Source organism: Elaeis guineensis, chromosome 3, assembly GCF_000442705.2.
Source record: "Elaeis guineensis isolate ETL-2024a chromosome 3, EG11, whole genome shotgun sequence".
NCBI lineage: Eukaryota > Viridiplantae > Streptophyta > Magnoliopsida > Arecales > Arecaceae > Elaeis > Elaeis guineensis.
This window is the reverse complement of record NC_025995.2, coordinates 2748758-2769389: the sequence shown is the minus strand read 5'-3', so window position 1 is coordinate 2769389 and position 20632 is coordinate 2748758.

Here is a 20632-nt window from a genome sequence, read left to right as displayed (position 1 = left end):
AAATCATACTTTCATGTTCCAATTGAACACCTTCTGTTGGGTATTGTTGGGTATAAAATACCCTCAGCCGAAGTTCCCAACAGGATTGACCCTCGCGGGCTCCGTCGCCAACTCCGACCTCTGGTAAGCTCCGCCCGGACTCCTACGGGAACCGGACTTCGCCCCGACTTTGATTGCAGGTGAACTTCGCCCGGACTCCTACGGGAGCCGGGCCTCGTCCCCGACTCCGGCCGCAGACAAACTCCGCCCGGACTCCTACGGGAGCCGGGCCTCGTCTCCGGCTCCGACAGCAAGCGGACTCCATCCGGACTCCTACGGGAGCCGGGCTCCGTCACCAGCTCCAACCTCTGGTAAGCTCCGCCCGGACTCCTACGGAAGTCGGGCCTCGTCCCCGACTCCGGCTGCAGACAAACTCCGTCCGGACTCCTACGAGAGCCGGGCCTCGTCTCCGGCTCCGACAGCAAGCGGACTCCGCCCGGACTCCTACGGGAGCCGGGCTCCGTCACCAACTTCGACCTCTGGTAAGCTCCGCCCGGACTCCTACGGGAGCCGGACTTCGCCCCAACTTTGATTGCAGGTGAACTTTGCCCGGACTCCTACGGGAGCCGGGCCTCGTCCCCGACTCCGGCGGCAGACAAACTCCGCCCGGACTCCTACAGGAGCCGGGCCTCGTCTCCGGCTCCGACAGCAAGCGGACTTCGCCCGGATTCCTACGGGAGCCGGGCTCCGTCACCAACTCCGACCTCTGGTAAGCTCCGTCCGGACTCCTACGGGAGCCGGACTTCGCCCCGACTTTGATTGCAGGTGAACTTCGCCCGGACTCCTACAGGAGCCGGGCCTCGTCCCCGACTCCGACCGCAGACAAACTCCGCCCGGACTCCTACGGGAGCCGGGCCTCGTCTCTGGCTCCGACAGCAAGCGGACTCCGCCCGAACTCCTACGGGAGCCGGGCTCCGTCACCAACTCCGACCTCTGGTAAGCTCCGCCCGAACTCCTACGGGAGCCGGACTTCACCCCGACTTTGATTGCATGTGAACTTTGCTCGGACTCCTACGGGAGTCGGGCCTCGTCCCCGACTCCGACTGCAGACAAACTATGTCCGGATTCCTACGGGAGCCGGGCCTCGTCTCCGGCTCCGACAGCAAGCGGACTCCGCCCGGACTCCTACGGGAACCGGGCTCTGTCACCAACTCCGACCTCTGGTAAGCTCCGCCCGGACTCTTACGGGAGCCGGGCCTCGTCCCCGACTCCGACTGCAGACAAACTCCGCCCGGACTCCTACGGGAGCCGGGCCTCGTATCCGGCTCCGACAGCAAGCGGACTCCGCCCGGACTCCTATGGGAGCCGGGCTCCGTCACCAACTCCGACCTCTGGTAAGCTCTGCCCGGACTCCTACGGGAGCCGGGCCTCGTCCCCGACTCCGGCTGCAGACAAACTCCGCCCGTCGGGCCTCATCTCCGGCTCCAACAGCAAGCGGACTCCGCCCGGACTCCTACGGGAGCCGGGCTCCGTCACCAACTTCGACCTCTGGTAAGGTTCGCCCGAACTCCTACGGAAACCGGACTTCGCCCTGATTTTGATTGCAGGTGAACTTCGCCCGGACTCCTACGGGAGCTGGGCCTCGTCCCCGACTCCGACTGCAGACAAACTTCGCCCGAACTCCTACGGGAGCCGGGCCTCATCCCCGACTCCGGCTGCAGACAAACTCCGCCCGGACTCCTACGGGAGCCGGGCCTCGTCTCCGGCTCCGACAGCAAGCGGACTCCGCTCGGACTCCTACGGGAGCCGGGCTCCGTCACCAACTCTGACCTCTGGTAAGCTCCGCCCGGACTCCTACGGGAGCCGGACTTCTCCCCGACTTTGATTGCAGGTGAACTTCGCCCGGACTCCTACGGGAGCCAGGCCTCGTCCCCGACTCCGGCTGCAGACAAACTTCGCCCGAACTCCTACGGGAGCCGGGCCTCGTCCCTGACTCCGGCTGCAGACAAACTCCGCCCGGACTCCTACGGGAGCCGGGCCTCATCCCCGACTCCGGCTGCCGACAAACTCCGCCCGAACTCTTACGGGAGCCGGGCCTCGTCTCCGGCTCCGACAGCAAGCGGACTCCGCCCGGACTCCTACGGGAGCCGGGCTCCGTCACCAACTCCGACCTCTGGTAAGCTCCGTCCGGACTCTTACGGGAGTCGGACTTCGCCCCGACTTTGATTGCAGGTGAACTTCGCCCGGACTCCTACGGGAGCCGGGCCTCGTCCCCGACTCCGACCGCAGACAAACTCCGCCCGGACTCCTACGGGAGCCGGACCTCGTCTCCGGCTTCGACAGCAAGCGGACTCTGCCCAGACTCCTATGGGAGCCGGGCTCCGTCACCAACTCCGACCTCTGGTAAGCTTCGCCCAGACTCCTACGGGAGCCGGACTTCGCCCCGACTTTGATTGCAGGTGAACTTCTCCCGGACTCCTACGGGAGCCGGGCCTCGGCCCCAACTCCGGCTGCAGACAAACTCCGCCCGGACTCCTACGGGAGCCGAGCCTCGTCTCCGGCTCCGACAGCAAGCGGACTCCGCCCGGACTCCTACGGGAACCGGGCTCCGTCACCAACTCCGACCGCTGGTAAGCTCCGTCCGGACTCCTACGGGAGCCGAACTTCGCCCCGACTTTGATTGCAGTTGAACTCCGCCCAGACTCCTACGGGAGCCAGGCCTCGTCCCCGACCTCGGCTAAAAGAAGACCTCGTCCGGGCCCTTACTGGGGTCGGGCTTCAGGCTCCCCTCAAGTGGATAACTAACCACCAGACATTCCAGCCAAACTTCAGCCGACGGGTCTGCACTCCCTGGCGCGACACAGCAACAGCCACGATCCTGCTCCACTTCCTGCGATGGATTCCGCACAGCTCCATTATTCCCTGACAGATCGCTATGATGGCCACGACCCTGCTCCACTTCCTGCGACGGATTCTGTGTGGCTCCACTATTCTCTGACAGACCGCTATGATGCCCACGACCCTGCTTCACCTCCTGTGACGGATACTGCACGATTCTTCCATCCTCTGGCAAGTCGCGACAACGAACGCCACTCCACTCCCTACGGCAGACTCCACGTGGCGCACTACAGTGAGGGCCACGGGTCCACTCCACTACCCCTCGCAATAAATTCCTCCTGACTGTGGGCGGCCCACTACCAGGCGGTTATGAACGTCGCTATCAGTCTGTTGCACCCTCCGCCTATAAAAGGGGAGACCCCAGATACGTTACTCTATAAGCTCCATTTTACTATCTCAAAACTCTGCTAAAATTTTCGTTCGAGCACTCCATTCTTATTGAGGCAGAGAACTGACTTGAGCGTCGGAGGGTCTTGCCGGAGCAACCCCACCTCCGGTTTAGACTTCTTCTGCAGGTCCCGACGGCGACCGTGACTCCCTCAACTCCAACTCCAGCTTCTCCGGCACAGGTGAATTTTTGCACCAACAGGATTGGCGCTAGAGGAAGGGATCGTGTCTTCGCGGTACCCTTGTTCTTAAAGGAGCGCTCAACGAAACCACCCCCGGGCATCTTTTCTGGCATCCTCTCCTCCTTCCTCCACTTGGTCTTTGCTCGATGCCTCCCCGCAAGGTGTCCACGCGACGATCCACGACCTCCGCGGCCAGATCTCAGGCTCCGACCTCACCTCCTATTTTCCAACCTCCTCCTCCCCTCCCGTGACGGCGGTTGGCGTGGAGCAGTTTGACCTGCTGGCGCAGCAGGTCAGATGCCTCACTGAAGTTGTGCAGGCCATGCAGTAGCAGTAGCAGCAACAGGCATCAGCGCGCCTAGAAAGGGTGTCACCGGAGCACCAGAATCCGGCGGTGGGGCGGGCCACTTGGACCAGCCATCCCGTCTTTCCTGGGAAGATGAATCTGAGGGTGGAGAGCCCTCAATCGGATCACGATTCCACCCCTGGAAGATCCCTGCCCCATTTTGCCAAAGGACCCTCGAGACCCAGAGTCGATAGGACTTCTTGGACCGGAGACTCCAAGAGATGAACCGACGGATCGAAGAACTCTGCCACGCTCCCCCCGCGTATGGTGAGGATATTTGCACTGACCCTCCATTTTCTCAAATGATCATGCAGGAACCAATCCCGCCAAACTTCAAGCTCCCCCAGTTCGAAAGCTATGACGGGACTTCGGATCCGGTCGATCACCTGGAAGCCTTCCGGACGATGATGCTGCTTCATGGCACTCCCGACACCATTCTGTGCCGAGCCTTCCCATCCACCTTGAAGGAAGCGGCGAGAAACTGGTACTCGGTGCTGAAGCTGGGTACCATCTTTTCCTTCGATCAGATGAGCCACCAATTCGTGGCCCATTTTGTCAGCAGCCGGCGCCCCCGGAAGGGTTCGGAGTCCCTCATCAATATCAAGCAGAGGGAAGGGGAGTCCATTCGGGCCTACATCAATCGTTTCAATGTCGCGGCACTGGAGGTCCAGAATTTGGATCAATCAGTCGCAATGGCTGCTCTGAAGGGCGGCCTTCAGAAGAATGACCTTTTATTCTCCCTGGAGAAGAAGTACCTCAAAAATTTTGCTAATTTGTTGGCTCGGGCTGAAGGGTACGCCCGAGCGGAAGAGGCCTTCAAAATGAAGGATGAGGAGACCACGAGAGAGTGGCAGGCGGGAGATTCGAGTAAGCCCGCAGTCAAAAAAAGGTCGAGGGAAGCTCGGCCGCGTTCTCGATCCCCTCCTGGGCACAAGCGTGCCCATACTCCACCCCGGGTATGCTGGCCGAGAAGTCTGGACCGTGGGGTTCAGCGGGGTTCTCCACCAGGAAGATTCCGCAACTACGCCCCCCTCAATGCTTCGAAGGCCCAGGTACTGATGGAGGTCAGAGAGCAGCTCCCTAGGCCAGAGAGGATGCGCACACACCCCGGGAAGTGCAACCCCAACAAGTTCTGTCTCTACTATCGTGACCACGGCCACGACACGGAGGAATGCATCCAGCTCCGAGATGAGATCGAGGAGCTCATCCGGCGAGGTCGACTCGACAGATTTATTCGACGTCGGTCTGAAGGTAGAGAAGATTGGCCAAGAGCCCTGCCGCAACCTGAACCGCCAAGGAGGGAGGAGCAGCTCGGAGATCGGCCTCCAATTGGGACCATTGACTCCATCGTCGGAGGGCCTTAAGGAGGAGCAGACCTTCCGCGACCCTGGAGCTCGGAAAACCTGTAAATGTATCACTTACAACTCCGCCCCGAATCTAAATTCCTTTCGACTTTGCATGCTCCTCCCATTTGAAATGGATTTGTCACGACTAAGGATAACCCCTTCAAATAATTAAAATAAAGTTATGTTAGGAACAGGAGGAGAACCTCACCCTAACATAACTAAAATGAAAGACCGATTATCTTAAGATCGGATGGGGGGAGAGGCCTTGCAACGCCCTGATGTGCCCCCACGGCCATGTTAGGAACAGGAGGGGAACCTCATCCTGACATGAGCAAAGTCAAAGGCCCGATTCTTTTAGACCGGATGGAGGGAGAGGCCTTACAACGCCCTGACGTGCCCCCACGGTCATGTCAGGAACAGGAGGAGAACCTCATCCTGACATGAGCAAAGTCAAAGGTCCGGTTCTTTTAGACCGGATCGGGGGAGAGGCCTTACAATGCCCTGACGTGCCTCCATAGCCATGTCAGGAACAGGAGGAGAACCTCGTCCTGACATGAGCAAAGTCAAAGACCCGGTTCTTTTAGACTGGATGGGGGGAGAGGCCTTACAATGCCCTGATATGCCCCCACAGCCATGTCAGGAACAGGAGGAGAACCTCATCCTGACATGAGCAAAGTCAAAGGCCCGATTCTTTTAGACCGGATGGGGGGAGAAGCCTTACAACGCCCTGATGTGCCCCCACAGCCATGTCAGGAACAGGAGGAGAACCTCATCCTGACATGAGCAAAGTCAAAGGCCCGGTTCTTTTAGATCGGATGGAGGGAGAGACCTTACAACACCTTGATGTGCCCCCACAGCCATGTCAGGAACAGGAGGAGAACCTCATCTTGACATGGGCAAAGTCGAAGGCCCGATTCTTTCAGACTGGATGGAGGGAGAGACCCTTGTGATGGTCCTTATGCGCCCCCGCGTCCCCGTTGAGAACAGGGGGAGAACCTCGTCTTGACGATGATGAAATCCGACCGCCCAACAAGATCGAATGAAGGGGAAAGACCCCTCAGCGGCACCTCTACACTTCTACGCAACCCCGCAAAAAGTAGGGGGAGGGTCCTCACTCTGAAAAGAGGAGGGAAGCTAAAAAGGAAGAGCGATGAACTACTATGGAAATAGATGAAGGACAAACTACGTCAAGGACGTAGGGAACCCCGTCTCAATAAAGACGGGAAGTTCCTACCAAACACCCCCGGCCTTTAAGAAGGCTCTCGACACAAATCAAGAAGATGGTGGTACCTCTGAAGTACTGCGGAATTCGGACCACCAAGGAAAGCAAACCAGCGCATCGGTGATCGGGCACCTCCAAGCGACGTCAACGTCGGACAAGTCGAACGGCAAGAGAAGTCCGGCGGATGATAATTTAATACGATATGCAAATGAGGTAACACAAAACTCTCTTTTTCATTCCCTTTGCGAAATATACATCACGAAGCCCGAAAGGCCAAAGGAAGAAAAACAAAGTGACAAAAGCGAGACAAAACAATAAAAGAGAAAATGTACACATGAAAAGATGGAAGGCCAAGAAGAGCCCTAGGGAAGCTCTGCTCCTTCCGATCTAGAATTACCTACTCCACCCTCTATCCAGGACTGCCTCAGATTCTCAACTTCTTCTTCTAGCTCTCTCTTTTTCAGCAGCACGTCCTGGAGTGCCCGATGAAGTCACTGGCTTTCGGCCTCCGCCTCTCGATGCCTCTTTCTCAGGACCTCAGATTCCGCCTTCGCATCCGTGGCGGCCCGCTGCTCGTATGCTAGTTGGATCTTCAGTTGTTGCAGCTCAGCCATCCTTTCCCCGAGGGTGACAGAAATCCCTTCAACGGTTCCTCTTAGGGACTGGAGCTCATCAGAATCTCGAGTGGAAGTAAGCTGAGCCCTGTCAGCCAGCTGCCTCTGAAGACGGACAACTTCATCGGTAGCCACCCCGAGTCTCCCTTTATATTCATCCACCTGCCTGCGCCAACCGGTCCGATGCACGTCGTAGCTCATCTCGGTGTCCTGAAGCTGCTGCTGAAGGGCGGAGACCTTCTTCGACCACTCCCGGTCACCGTCGGCCCGGGCCAAGAGCCGGGATGAACTTCCTTCCAGCTGGCCGATCTTCTCCTTCGCAGCAGACAGTTCCACCCTGAGAGCGCTGATCTTAGCAGCTTGAGCTCAAATTCGATCGCTGGCGCTCTTCTTACATTCCTCAAGCTCCTTCGCGAAGTCCACCTTCCTCCGGCTATACTCCATGATCCCCTTCACGTGGAGATTTCGAAAGCGGGTGGCCTCTGTGGTGGCTTCAGAATGGCCCTCTCTCAATCTGCGAAGCTCGCCTTCCATCTTCTTCGACCTCTTTGTCAACTGAAGAACCTCCTTCTTCAGCCGCTGGATCATCGACTTCAACGGGATCCCCAGGGGCAGGGGGAGTGCTTCAGCAGGGCGCTGCCATTGGGAGACAAAAGTATCAAGACACGTCTCATCACGGAAAGAAAAGCAGAAAGAAGAAAAGGAGGAAGAAGCCACCCACGACAAGAAATTCAACTTTATTGATGGGATGATTTTTGAAGACAAGAAGAAAAAAAAAATTGCGGTAAAATAAAACTACAAGGTCGGAGGTCTCAGACCTCAGGGGCGGGAGTTGGAGAGTTCGGCGTTCCGGGAGGGGGGGCTGCTGCAGCGGTGATGGAAGGAGAGAGACCGATCTCATCTTCAAACTCCTCACCCAGGAAGTTAAGGTCAAGCTCCAAAAATTTTCTGGCCACCCTCTCCTGGCAGAGCTCGAACCCCTTAATGAACGCCTCCTGGCCGAATTGGACGTTCAGGTCCCTCATCTTTGCGGAGGCCTTGAACTCCTCTACCGCAAGAACCCTGGCCTCCGAGATCAGGACTGGAGTCTGCTCAATCAAATTGGCGACCTCGGCCTCCGCCTTCCTCGCCGTCTCCACCAAGGCCTGCTTTTCCTCCTCCCGGGCTTGTTTCTCTCTTTCCAGGGCCTCTTGGAGGGCGACTACTTCGGTCGTCTTTTCTTTGAGGCGAGCAACCTCGGCCCGACAGTACTCCTCCACCTGGACGATGTCCCTCCTCGCACGGTTCGTCGCCTCGATATTGATGAGGAGCTGGTGCCCAATCTGCAAGGACGGCTAGGGGATCAGAATAAGGGTCGAATAGCCGGATGAATGAAGATTTGTTTACCTCAAGGAAGGACCCTAAAGAGTCCTAAACCCACTGCTCAGGATCGACGTTGTCGATCCTCTCGACGACTTCGGGCAGAATGCAGCCGTCGATCAACCGCCTGATCAAGTCCCTGTCATTGAAGGGACTCTGGCCCCTCTTCGAAACCGAGGGACTCGTCAGCGACGGTGCGGCGGCTACTCACCCTGCGGGCCACCGACTTCCTCCTCTTCCCCCTCTCGGCAATGGGCACCTCCGTGGAGCGGACCCCCGAAATGGGGGCCCCGATCGGCGGACTCCTCGAGGAGGCTCGGGGGGCCATTGGCTCGGCGTCTGAGGGAATGTCAATCGCTGGAGCCACCTGGACGGGCGCGGCCAAGCTCGACTCCTCCGCTCTGGCCCTCTTCGCCGATTCGGAGGTCGCGACGCCCTTTCTTTTGTGGACCCTAAGGCCCCTGGCAAGCATCCGCGCTGCTTCGGCGTCTATTCCTTAAAAAAAAAATTAAATCAAATCAATCAATCAAGAGTTAGAAATCGACAATGGGGTGAAAAAAAAAAAAAGAAAAAGAGGAGAAAAAGAGAGAGAAGGAGGAAGAGAGAAGAAAGAGAAAGAAAAAGAAGAAGGACAGAAGAAAAGTAGAGAAAAGAAAAGATGAAGTACTCGCAGGATCCTGGGGGCTCAGGCCGACGTTGAACAAAAATTGTTCCCTCAGAAGGTTGGGAAGGGAAGGAGCGGAATAGGCAAGAAGCTTCCAGACAGCCTGGAGGTCGTCCTCCCCCAGACTGGGGGCCTGACGAACAGAATCCCTCAGAGAGCCCCAAGGGGGCAGGCCCAGCCTCAAGGTCGGGTAGTGGACGAAGAGGTATTTCTCCTTCCAGTTGTGGATCGAAGAGGGGGCACCTTTCAGCAACCCCTTCTTACCGAACTGAGGGGAGAAATACCACCAGTCCTTCGTCGAAGGATGGCGCTTGAAGGTATAAAAATGCCTGAATAGAGAGAGAGACGGCTGGACCTCGACTACGTGGCAAAGGGAGAGAAATCCTATCAAAAACCTAAAAGAATTCGGAGCAACTGAAGCCAAAGAGATATCTAAAAAGCGAAAGAGGGCGACAACGAAGGACGGAAGCGGAAGCCGGAGCCCGACACGGAACGCCTCTTGATACAGGCAAAAGCGACCAGATGGAGGAGTGCTGGCCCGATCAGAGGGGCCGGGAAGCTCCAGGTCATACTCTGGAGGAACTCCATACTGAACCCTTATCAGCAGGAGTTCATCCGGAGTCAAGGAACAGAGAATGGCACCCGACGCAAAAATTGGATGAGGCCCCATCCCAGGTACGGGTTCATCTGCAGAACGGGGGACCTGGGGGGTCGAGGTGGAAGAGCTCCCGGAGCCGCTGGGAGCGGAAGAGCCAGAAGACATTTCAAATGACTTCGAATGAAGACTCTAAAGATCCCGAAGGAGATGGAAGGGGCAAAGGACAAGAGGTCACAGTAGGCTAACTCAGAGGAATACGACAGAAGAAAATGGCAAAGAAAAGGCTCCTAGATGGCGAAAAGAGAGGCGGAGGTTTCGGGACTAACCTAGACCGCTCTGGGAAGTGCGGGGGGGGGGGGGGGCGAAGACAGGGACGACTCGAAGGGCGCCTATGGCCCAAGAAGACGCCAAGAGAAACAGGGCACTCGAAGAAAAGGCGAATACCGCTAGAATTCTGAAGCGGAGTAAGGGCCCCAAAGGCGGAGGGACGGGTTTAAATAGACCCTGGGATCCGGCACCATAATGATCGCGAATCCCTCCAGGCCGGCCCGCGCTCGACACGTGTCCCACTCACCACGGCAGGCGGCTGAAAGCGGCTGACGGTTGGCAGGACTATTATTGCATTGTACCTGGGCCAATGTACCAACGAGAATTTCGAAGAGTCCTCTCGTATCGCCCCGATTCGAAAAGACTCCAGCATGCGCATATTTAATGCCAAAATATCGGAAGGCGGTCGTACACAGGGTTCGAGGGGATAACTTCGGCTGTGCAAACCTCTCTGTACTTCCTTCATTCGAAATTCAAACTCGAAAGTAGGGGGACTGGTGTTGGGTATTGTTGGGTATAAAATACCCTCAGCCAAAGTTTCCAACAGGATTGACCCTCACGGGCTCCGTCGCCAACTCCGAGCTCTGGTAAGCTCCGCCCGGACTCCTACGGGAGCCGGACTTCGCCCCGACTTTGATTGCAGGTGAACTTCGCCCGGACTCCTACGGGAGCCGGGCCTCGTCCCCGACTTCGGTCATAGACAAACTCCGCCCGGACTCCTACGGGAGCTGGGCCTCATCTCTGGCTCCGACAGCAAGCGGACTTCGCCCGGACTCCTACGGGAGCCGGGCTCCGTCACCAACTCCGACCTCTAGTAAGCTCCGCCCGGACTCCTACGGGAGCTGGGCCTCGTCCCCGACTCCGGCTGCAGACAAACTCCGCCCGGACTCCTACGGGAGCCAGGCCTCGTCTCCGACTCTGACAGCAAGCAGACTCTGCCCGGACTCCTACGGGAGCCGGACTTCGCCCCGACTTTGATTGCAGGTGAACTTCGCCCGGACTCCTATGGGAGCCGGGCCTCGTCCCCGACTCCGACCGCAGACAAACTCCGCCTGGACTCCTATGGGAGCCGGGCCTCGTCTTCGGCTCCAACAGCAAGCGGACTCCGCCCGGACTCCTACGGGAGCCGGGCTCCGTCACCAACTCCGACCTCTGGTAAGCTCCGCCCAGACTCCTATGGGAGCCAGACTTCGCCCCAACTTTGATTGCAGGTGAACTTCGCCCGGACTCCTACGGGAGCCGGGCCTCATCCCCGACTCCGGCCACAGACAAACTCTGCCCGGACTCCTACGGGAGCCGGGCCTCGTCTCCAGCTCCGACAGCAAGCGGACTCCGCCCGGACTCCTACGGGAGCCGGGCTCCATCACCAACTCCGACCTCTGGTAAGCTCCGCCCGGACTCCTACGGGAGCCGGACTTCGCCCCGACTTTGATTGCAGGTGAACTTCGCCCGGACTCCTACGGGAGCCGGGCCTCGTCCCCGACTCCGGCTGCAGACAAACTCCGCCCGGACTCCTACAGAAGCCGGTCCTCGTCTCCGACTCCGACAGCAAGCGGACTCTGCCCGGACTCCTACGGGAGCCGGGCTCCGTCACCAACTCCGACCTCTGGTAAGCTCCGCCCGGACTCCTACGGGAGCCGGGCCTCGTCACCGACTCCGGCTGCAGACAAACTCCGCCCGGACTCCTACGGGAGCCGGGCCTCGTCTTCGACTCCGACAGCAAGTGGACTCCGCCCGGACTCCTACTGGAGCCGGGCTCCATCACCAACTCTGACCTCTGGTAAGCTCCGCCCGGACTCCTACGGGAGCCGGGCCTCATCCCCGACTCCGGCTGTAGACAAACTCCGCCCGTCGGGCCTCGTCTCCGGCTCTGATAGCAAGCGGACTCCGCCCGGACTCCTACGGGAGCCGGGCTCCGTCACCAACTCCGACCTCTGGTAAGCTCCGCCCGGACTCCTACGGGAGCCGGATTTCGCCCCGACTTTGATTGCAGGTGAACTTCGCCCGGACTCCTACGGGAGCCGGGCCTCGTCCCCGACTCCGGCTGCAGACAAACTTCGCCCGGACTCCTACGGGAGCCGGGCCTCATCCCCAACTCTGGCTGCAGACAAACTCCGCCCGGACTCCTACGGGAGCCGGGCCTCGTCTCCGGCTCCGACAGCAAGTGGACTCCGCCCGGACTCCTACGGGAGCCGGGCTCCGTCACCAACTCCGACCTTTGGTAAGCTCCGCCCGGACTCCTACGGGAGCCGGACTTCGCCCCGACTTTGATTGCAGGTGAACTTCGCCCGGACTCCTACGGGAGCCGGGCCTCGTCCCCGACTCCGGCTGCAGACAAACTTCGCCCGGACTCCTACGGGAGCCGGGCCTCGTCCCCGACTCCGGCTGCAGACAAACTCCGCCTGGACTCCTACGGGAGCCGGGTCTCGTCTCCAACTCCGGCTGCAGACAAACTCCGCCCGGACTCCTACGGGAGCCGGACCTCGTCTCCGGCTCCGACAGCAAGCGGACTCCACCCGGACTCCTACGGGAGCCGGGCTCCGTCACCAACTCCGACCTCTGATAAGCTCCGTCCGGACTCCTACGGGAGCCGGACTTCGCCCCGACTTTGATTGCAGGTAAACTTCGCCCGGACTCCTACGGGAGCCGGGCCTCGTCCCCGACTCCGGCCGCAGACAAACTCCGCCCGGACTCCTACGGGAGCCGGGCCTCATCTTCGGCTCCGACAGCAAGCGGACTCCGCCCGGACTCCTACGGGAGCCGGACTTCGCCCCGACTTTGATTGCAGGTGAACTTCGCCCGGACTCTTACGGGAGCCGGGCCTCGTCCCCAACTCCGACTGCAGACAAACTCCGCCCGGACTCCTACGGGAGCCGAGCCTCGTCTCTGGCTCCGACAGCAAGCGGACTCCACCCGGACTCCTACGGGAGCCGGGCTCCGTCACAAACTCCGACCGCTGGTAAGCTCCGTTCGGACTCCTACGGGAGCCGGACTTCGTCCCGACTTTGATTGCAAGTGAACTCCGCCCGGACTCCTACGGGAGCCGGGCCTCATCCCCGACCTCGGCTAAAGGAAGACCTCGTCCGGGCCCTTACTGGTGTCGGACTTCAGGCTCCCCTCAAGTGGATAACTAACCACCAGACATTCCATCCGAACTTCAGCCGACGGGTCTGCACTCCCTGGCGTGACACAGCAACAGCCACGATCCTGCTCCACTTCCTGCGATGAATTCCGTGCAGCTCCATTATTCCTTGACAGATCGCTATGACGGCCACGACCCTGCTCCACTTCCTGCGATGGATTCTGCGTGGCTCCACTATTCCTTGACAGACCGCTATGATACCCACGACCCTGCTCCACCTCCTGTGATGGATACTGCACGATTCTTCCATCCTCTAGCAAGTCACGACAACGAACGCCGCTACACTCCCTGTGGCAGACTCCACGTGGTGCACTACAGTGAGGGCCACGGGTCCACTCCACTACCCCTCGTAATAAATTCCTCCTGACTGTGGGCGGCCCACTACCAGGCGGTTATGAACGTCGCTATCAGTCTGTTGCACCCTCCGCCTATAAAAGGGGGGACCCCAAATACGTTACTCTATAAGCTTCATTTTACTATCTCAAAACTCTGCTAAAATTCTCGTTCGAGCACTCCATTCTTGTTGAGGCAGAGAACTGACTTGAGCATCGGAGGGTCTTGCCGGAGCAACCCCACCTCCGATTTAGACTTCTTTTGCAGGTCCCGGCGGCGACCGCGACTCCCTCGACTCCAACTCCAGCTTCTCCGGCGCAGGCAGATTTTTGCACCAACACTTTCCATTTATGATCAAAGGGGATGATTATTTTTTTTACCAAATATATGCGGATCAAATTATAATTTTATAATAAAAATAAAAAATCTTTCTCAATCAATCCCTTAGCCCCTCATTCTTCGAGAATCAGAAAGATCTCTTTCGAGTTTGAATTTGTTCATTTAAAATCTGAGCTCTTCTATCTTCTGCTTATTTCTTTCTATTTATTTATTTATTTTACTTTATTTGTTATCAAGCAAGCCCTGTCGCCAGGTTCCACCCATTCAAGAAGGTCCTGATCCAAATGTTTAATAATTACTACATATGTTATATATAAAGTTAGTGAGAGGAGTAATCTGACCCAGTTATGTTTGCTTCCATTCCAAGGCTCCGATGATTGGGCTAATTGATTACTCTCCTCTACCTTTTTTTTTCCTTTTTTGTTTTCTTCTTCTTCTTCCCTGCTTTTCTTTTTCCTTTTTTTTTTCTTATTTTCTTCTCCTCTCTCTCATCCCCCCTCAAAAGCACCTGATGGGAAGCTCAACAAAGCTTCCCATCACCCAAAAGAAACTAAGAAAAAGGAGGAGAAGAAAGAAGATGAGATTTGACAATCGAGCAGTCGTGGCGAGGTCGGGTGCCGACAATAGTGGTGGCTCAATTGGCGCTACCAATTCTAGACAAAATAGACTAAAAGAAGAGAAAAATAGGGGAATGAGGGAGAAAAATAGATTTTTGGGTGACGGTGGCTTGATTGTGGCAATCCGGTAGCCATCAGAGGTAAGAGAGAAGGAAGAGGGAGAAATTTTGGTGATAGACTAGCTGAGTAGTGGTGGTGTTTAAGAAAAAGAAAAAGAGAAGGATAAACTCGATAGATCCCAGATAAGGTCGGTCCTTACTAGTATAATCTATCCAAATGGCCTTTGGCCATCCCTGACCAACATGCAATACTCAAATAGCTAGTCTCGTGGCCTTTTATTCTTCCACAACAAGGGATCGAGTAGACGATAAGGCTCCCCTATTTCGATCCAAAAAAAAAATAAAAATTTTACAATGAAGCCGGCAAGCCTTGCCGACTTCACCCCAAATTGGATCCAATTGGATCAGTTCTCATATTCTCTCCCCCTTAAAAAAAGTTCGTTCTTAAAATTTGAAAAATCTAAGTCTTCCAAAGTTAAAGATGCTCAACCCAAAACTTACATGTACCAATTTATCTTGGTTTAGCATTTCTGTTAAATTGAATACATGATCATATTACTAAAATACCTGCAAGCAATCCAACCCCTTCGGTCAACCATAATGCTCATGTATATTTCTATACCAAAACATAGACTTTTTCTAAAAATACTTCATAATTCAGCACCTCCATGCCAGTTCTGAAATTTTGAACCCTTCGATATATAATCAAAGATCTCATCTCTCCTTAATCAAAATCAATGTGACTGCCAAATCAAAATTTTTCTACCACACTTAAGATTAAGATATAGACTAATAAGTCAACATTAATTAAGATCTCAAATTCAAAGATTGAAATAAATGCATATTCATTTAAGATTGAGTTGCGATCAATTGGATGCAAAAACCTTATAGCACGATCGATTATTAGAATTAATTGTGTTTGGAATAGAGCTTGAAATAAATTTGGTACAAATACTATGATGAAGTTTTGATCTCACAAAAGATAATGGCCTATGTTGAAATAATCAGATGAAGGTGATCATGATTATGTAGTAACAGTTTTAGATAACAATGGTCCATCATAATTATAGAAATGATCTAAAAATTGAATCATAAAAATTAAATCTGAGAAGATAAGTATCAATATTATGATTCATATGTCGAAATTGAGATAATAAGGAGAAAATGAATCACACTGGATTTATTCAAATATTTAATAAATAGATCAACTTTAATTAACAATCAATTAATCTTAGATATAAAGTGATCAAAATCTTTCTTTACATTTCTTTTATGAATAAAAGCCTCTTTTATTAGAGAATCATATCTTCTATTATAATATATTTCAAATCATAATCAATATTTTTTATCAATTTTAAATGATTCAACCACCACATTTCTATTGTGCAACTCTAATTAGCATTCTCCAAAATTTCTTAATGATCCTAAATTAAAATTCTATAAAATTCAAGCAAAGATTTTATTGTCTAAGTATATTGGATCATAATTATTTTTTGAGATAATTACTATGTTTGTACCATTGTATGATCAAGATATTAACTTCTAAATTTTGATTTGAGTCAAGCTAATTCTAGATTACTTTGATAATTTAATTAAATAATTCAAAATCAATCTCTATCTTTTGAGAAAATTAACTTCTAACTTATCTATCCTGATCTTGTAAATTGCTAGAGCATCATAGTTAGAGAGGTGAATCAACTTTAGAAGATCCACTTAAAATGTTAGATAAAAGAAAATATTTTTGATAATTATTAATAAAATACACTATATTACTTAGATCTTGTCATTATCATAGAAGTCTTCCTTATTCGTAATATTCTTGAGTAATCATTCGATTACCATCTTTCTACTCTCTTTACCAATAAAAAAACTAGTCTTTTAATTCCAAATAACTTTCAATAATTTCAAGATTGCTATCACATCATATTAAATTTTCAAAATAAATCCAATGCTAACACAACATAATACAACCTATCTCTATTACTCAAAATGTACCTCTATATATCAATTATTTAGTCATGATAACATTCTTCCTGAAACTAGGCTTAGTGCATTGAACCAAAATTTCAACAATACAAAACTTCTATACTTATCCAAAGTAAAGTTTTAAGAAACTCAATTTATATCTACAAAATAATATAAGATATTATGAAATAAGTCAATAGATTTTTAGCACTAGTAATTATTTTCAGATACTGAATCGAAATCCTAATTCTACCCCACCCTCACTAGCCTAAGTTCTCATGATCTTTAACCTAAGCTCTGATACTACTTAATATGTTACACCTCAGTTCGAGGGTAGAGTCGAGCATTTGACAGGCAGCCGCATATCTCTAGGGTTTAACCACTTGAGACATATAAGGTCCGCCTTTACATTCAAAAATTTCATAACAATCCATGCTCAGACTGTGGTAATAAAACAAAACTTTCTAATTTATCAATTCTAATAAAAATAGTTTATTAATAACTCAAAAGGTTCATTAATATAAATCAAGATCAGTATTTATTCAAATATCAAATATCCTCTAAGATCCTAAGCTTCTCACTACTTAGTCCCAGCCCCCACATATTTTTCTAGATCTAAAAAAAAGAAAGAGTGAGCTTTACGAGCTCAATAAGTTACTAATATTTCAGAGGGATCAAGTATAATTAAATTCTTTTCCAAACAATAACAATGGACAATAATAGATGCATAAACCAACATAATTTTGATTTTTAAAATATGCCATGCATAATAATAGGATTTAAAATTCTTTCTCAATCTTTGGTGACTATGACCACGATTAGCTCCGTGACAAAGTGTAAAAGAGATCAGCCTCTAAAAAAAGAACATGTGATCCATCAATGTGTACTGGTTATCAACTCCTCCGGTTAGATCCAAAAAGAAACTAGCCTTGATTCATATGATCACGATTAGTCTCGTGATATGACAAAAAGATTAGTCCTAAAAATAAATATACGATATATCAGTGTGTGCCAATGATCAACCCCAACTGGCTAGATTTAAAAGAACTAACTCTACTAGAAATCAGCTTCAAATAGCTAGACATAAGAGAAACTAATTTCTGATATACGGCCAATGATCATTCTTTTTGACTAAATCCATATCATAGTCTAACTAAAGAATTTTTTTCATAATTTTATTATAATTAGATAATCATATTCATTTTCATAATAATATCAAATCAATTTTTTTCATATCTCATTTTCAAAAATAAGAGAACAATTTTATTCAAAATTCATGCAAGGATAAACATGTATGACCTTATTTCCAAAGGTCATGCAATATTAAAAATAAAGAAATCATCTCATTTCAAATTTTATAATCATGCTAAGGTGACATCATGCTTGATCCATGATTTTGAATTATTTTTCATGCGTAAAATATATACTTCTAAAGTTTATAATTTCTAAATATTTTAATATTTTTTATGTATAAAATCTCAATTTTAAATACATAAATATGAACTAAAAATTAAAAGATAAAAGAGAACTTATAGCCTTAGATCAATCTGATCCAAATGTTACAACCTTCAACTTGCTACTCAATTTTTAGATTCGTTGCTTTTCTAGAATTGAAAGCTCTAATACAATAATATAACAATATTATTGCCTTTCAATCAAGAAAAATTAGAGCAAACAAAGTTTTGATCTAGATCATGATTTAGGTTGAATTATGGGGCAAATCTAAATGTGTCGGATTCATCTGGATCCAATCAAATTGAGATTCGATCAAGGGGGCAATTTCACAAAAGGTTGGCTTCCCCTTGCTTTTTCTTCTTCTTTTCTTTTTTTTTTCCTTCTCTTTTTTTATTTTCTTCTCTCTCTCTCTCTTTCGCTCTCTCATTCTATCCTCAAAAGCACTTGATGGGAAGCTCAACACAGCCTCCAAACGCCCAAAAGAAACTGAGATAGGAGGGAAGGAAAAAGAAGATGAGGTTTGATGATTGGACAGTGATGGTGAGGCTGGATGCCGATGGTGGTGGTAGTGGCTCAATCAATGCTGTCAATTCCCGACAAAATAAGCCCAAAGAAAAAGAAAATTAGGGAATTAGGGAGAAAAATATATTTTTGGGCAACATTGGCTCGATTGTAGCAATCTAACAGGTACCAGAGGTGAGAGAGAAGGGAGATGAAGGGATTTTAGTGTTGGATTAGCCAAGTGGTGGTGGTGTTTAAGAAGAAGAGATGGGGAAGGATAAACTCGATGGACCCACAAATAAGGCCAGCCCTTACTGGCATAATCTATCCAAATGGCCTTCGGCCGTCCCTCATCCATGTATGATGCTCAAATAGCCGGTCTCGTGGCCTTTTCTTCTTCTACAATAAGGGACCGTGCAAGGGACAAGGTTCCCCTGTTCTGACCCAAAAATATTTAAAAATTTTATGACGAAACTAACAAGCCTCGCCGACATTATCCTAAATCGAATCCAATGAGACTGATTCTCACATAGACTGTTGGTACTTTTAGCATGACAGCTTGCCATTCTTCACATCAAAATGCGAAGAAACACTAACTTTTATATATAGAAACAAAAAGAGGAGCATGCACTGGATTGGTGTGATTGAGATCTAAATAAAGAAAATAAAAAAAAAACATAAATTAACAATATATGAGACTTTTGATTTTTGCTAAAGATGAAAATCTTAATGTTAGTAATGTGTTCAATGGGCATTTTTTTGCAATTGGTAGCAGATAAGGACTCTCAAATTAGAGGACTAAAAGAAAATATGAATGTTTTTGCACAAATGAAACCTTGTCCCTTGTTTTGACCGCCATTTAACTATAAATTCTTGCCCAAGTTACCATTATCAATTAGTACATTATAAACAATATATATATGCACCTTCTACACGGGCTAGGACACATTTTGCTGCATGGCAAACACATGCAATGATAATGGTAGAATAAGAAACCATATCTGAATTAATTGTTCATAAAAACATTAAAATGGTCAGGAAAGTCTCACCTTAGCAACTAATTTTTGTAATATACACACACACACACACACACACACACACACATACATACATACATACATATACATACATACATACATATATATATATATATACATATATATATATACACACACACATACATACATACATATATATAAATACATATACATATATATGTATATATACATACATACATACATATGTACGTACGTACATACATACATACATACATACATACATACATACATACATATATATATATATATATATATATATATATATATATATATATATATATATATATATATATACATACACGTATGTATGTATGTGTGTGTGTGTGTGTACACACACACACACATATATATATATATATGTATGTATGTGTGTATGTATGTATGTATGTGTGTGTGTGTGCGTGTGTGTGTAATTTATATCCCTTTCTCTTTACTACAGAAACGACTATCAAGTAATTAATTTACTTTTAAGTGCCTGACAAAATAACCTTCCGCCAACTAGTTACCCTATCGAGAACTTTTAAGGTAAAGTTACAAAAGAAAATAGCTCTAGGTCAAAATTCAAAATAACCTTCAACAAAAGTAACTAATAAATCAGTCCATAAATAAGCATATAATAAAAAGGTCCACATATCTAGATGATCGAAACAATTATCAGTTATATATTGTAAGTCTTCAAAGTCTTAAAATTCGCAAAGCCACAACACAACCCTGATTGGACTTGCTTGAAAATAGTTGCAAAAAAAATCTCTTTTCCACTTAGATATATAGTTAACTATGCATAAAAATTATAATATTCTTAACAATATAAACATAATAATAAAGATGCAAGATTATTACCAACATAAGCTAATCATTAGTATTAATAACATAAGCTAACCATTAGTCATTTTTTAATCTTCAACCTTATATTTTGCATGAGGAGGTGGGCCATCTACGTATGAATAATAAAGAAATTACAATTACAAAGTTTTAATATACGATAAAGTTTATGAATTATCTAGAAATTAAGCATGCAAGATGAGTTAAGATGTCTTGAAGCCAGTCTTGTGTGCATATTAATGCCTCAACCAAATCTAGAGATAGGTTACTACAAAAATCTTCCAAAATCCTACTAGTAGTCCTGAAGGTAGACTCAGATGCAATGATAGAGACAAAAATTGCCAAGATATTATGAACCATCCTAAATAATATTGGATATTTTGATACATTGAGTCTCCAATAGTCTAAAATGTTAAACT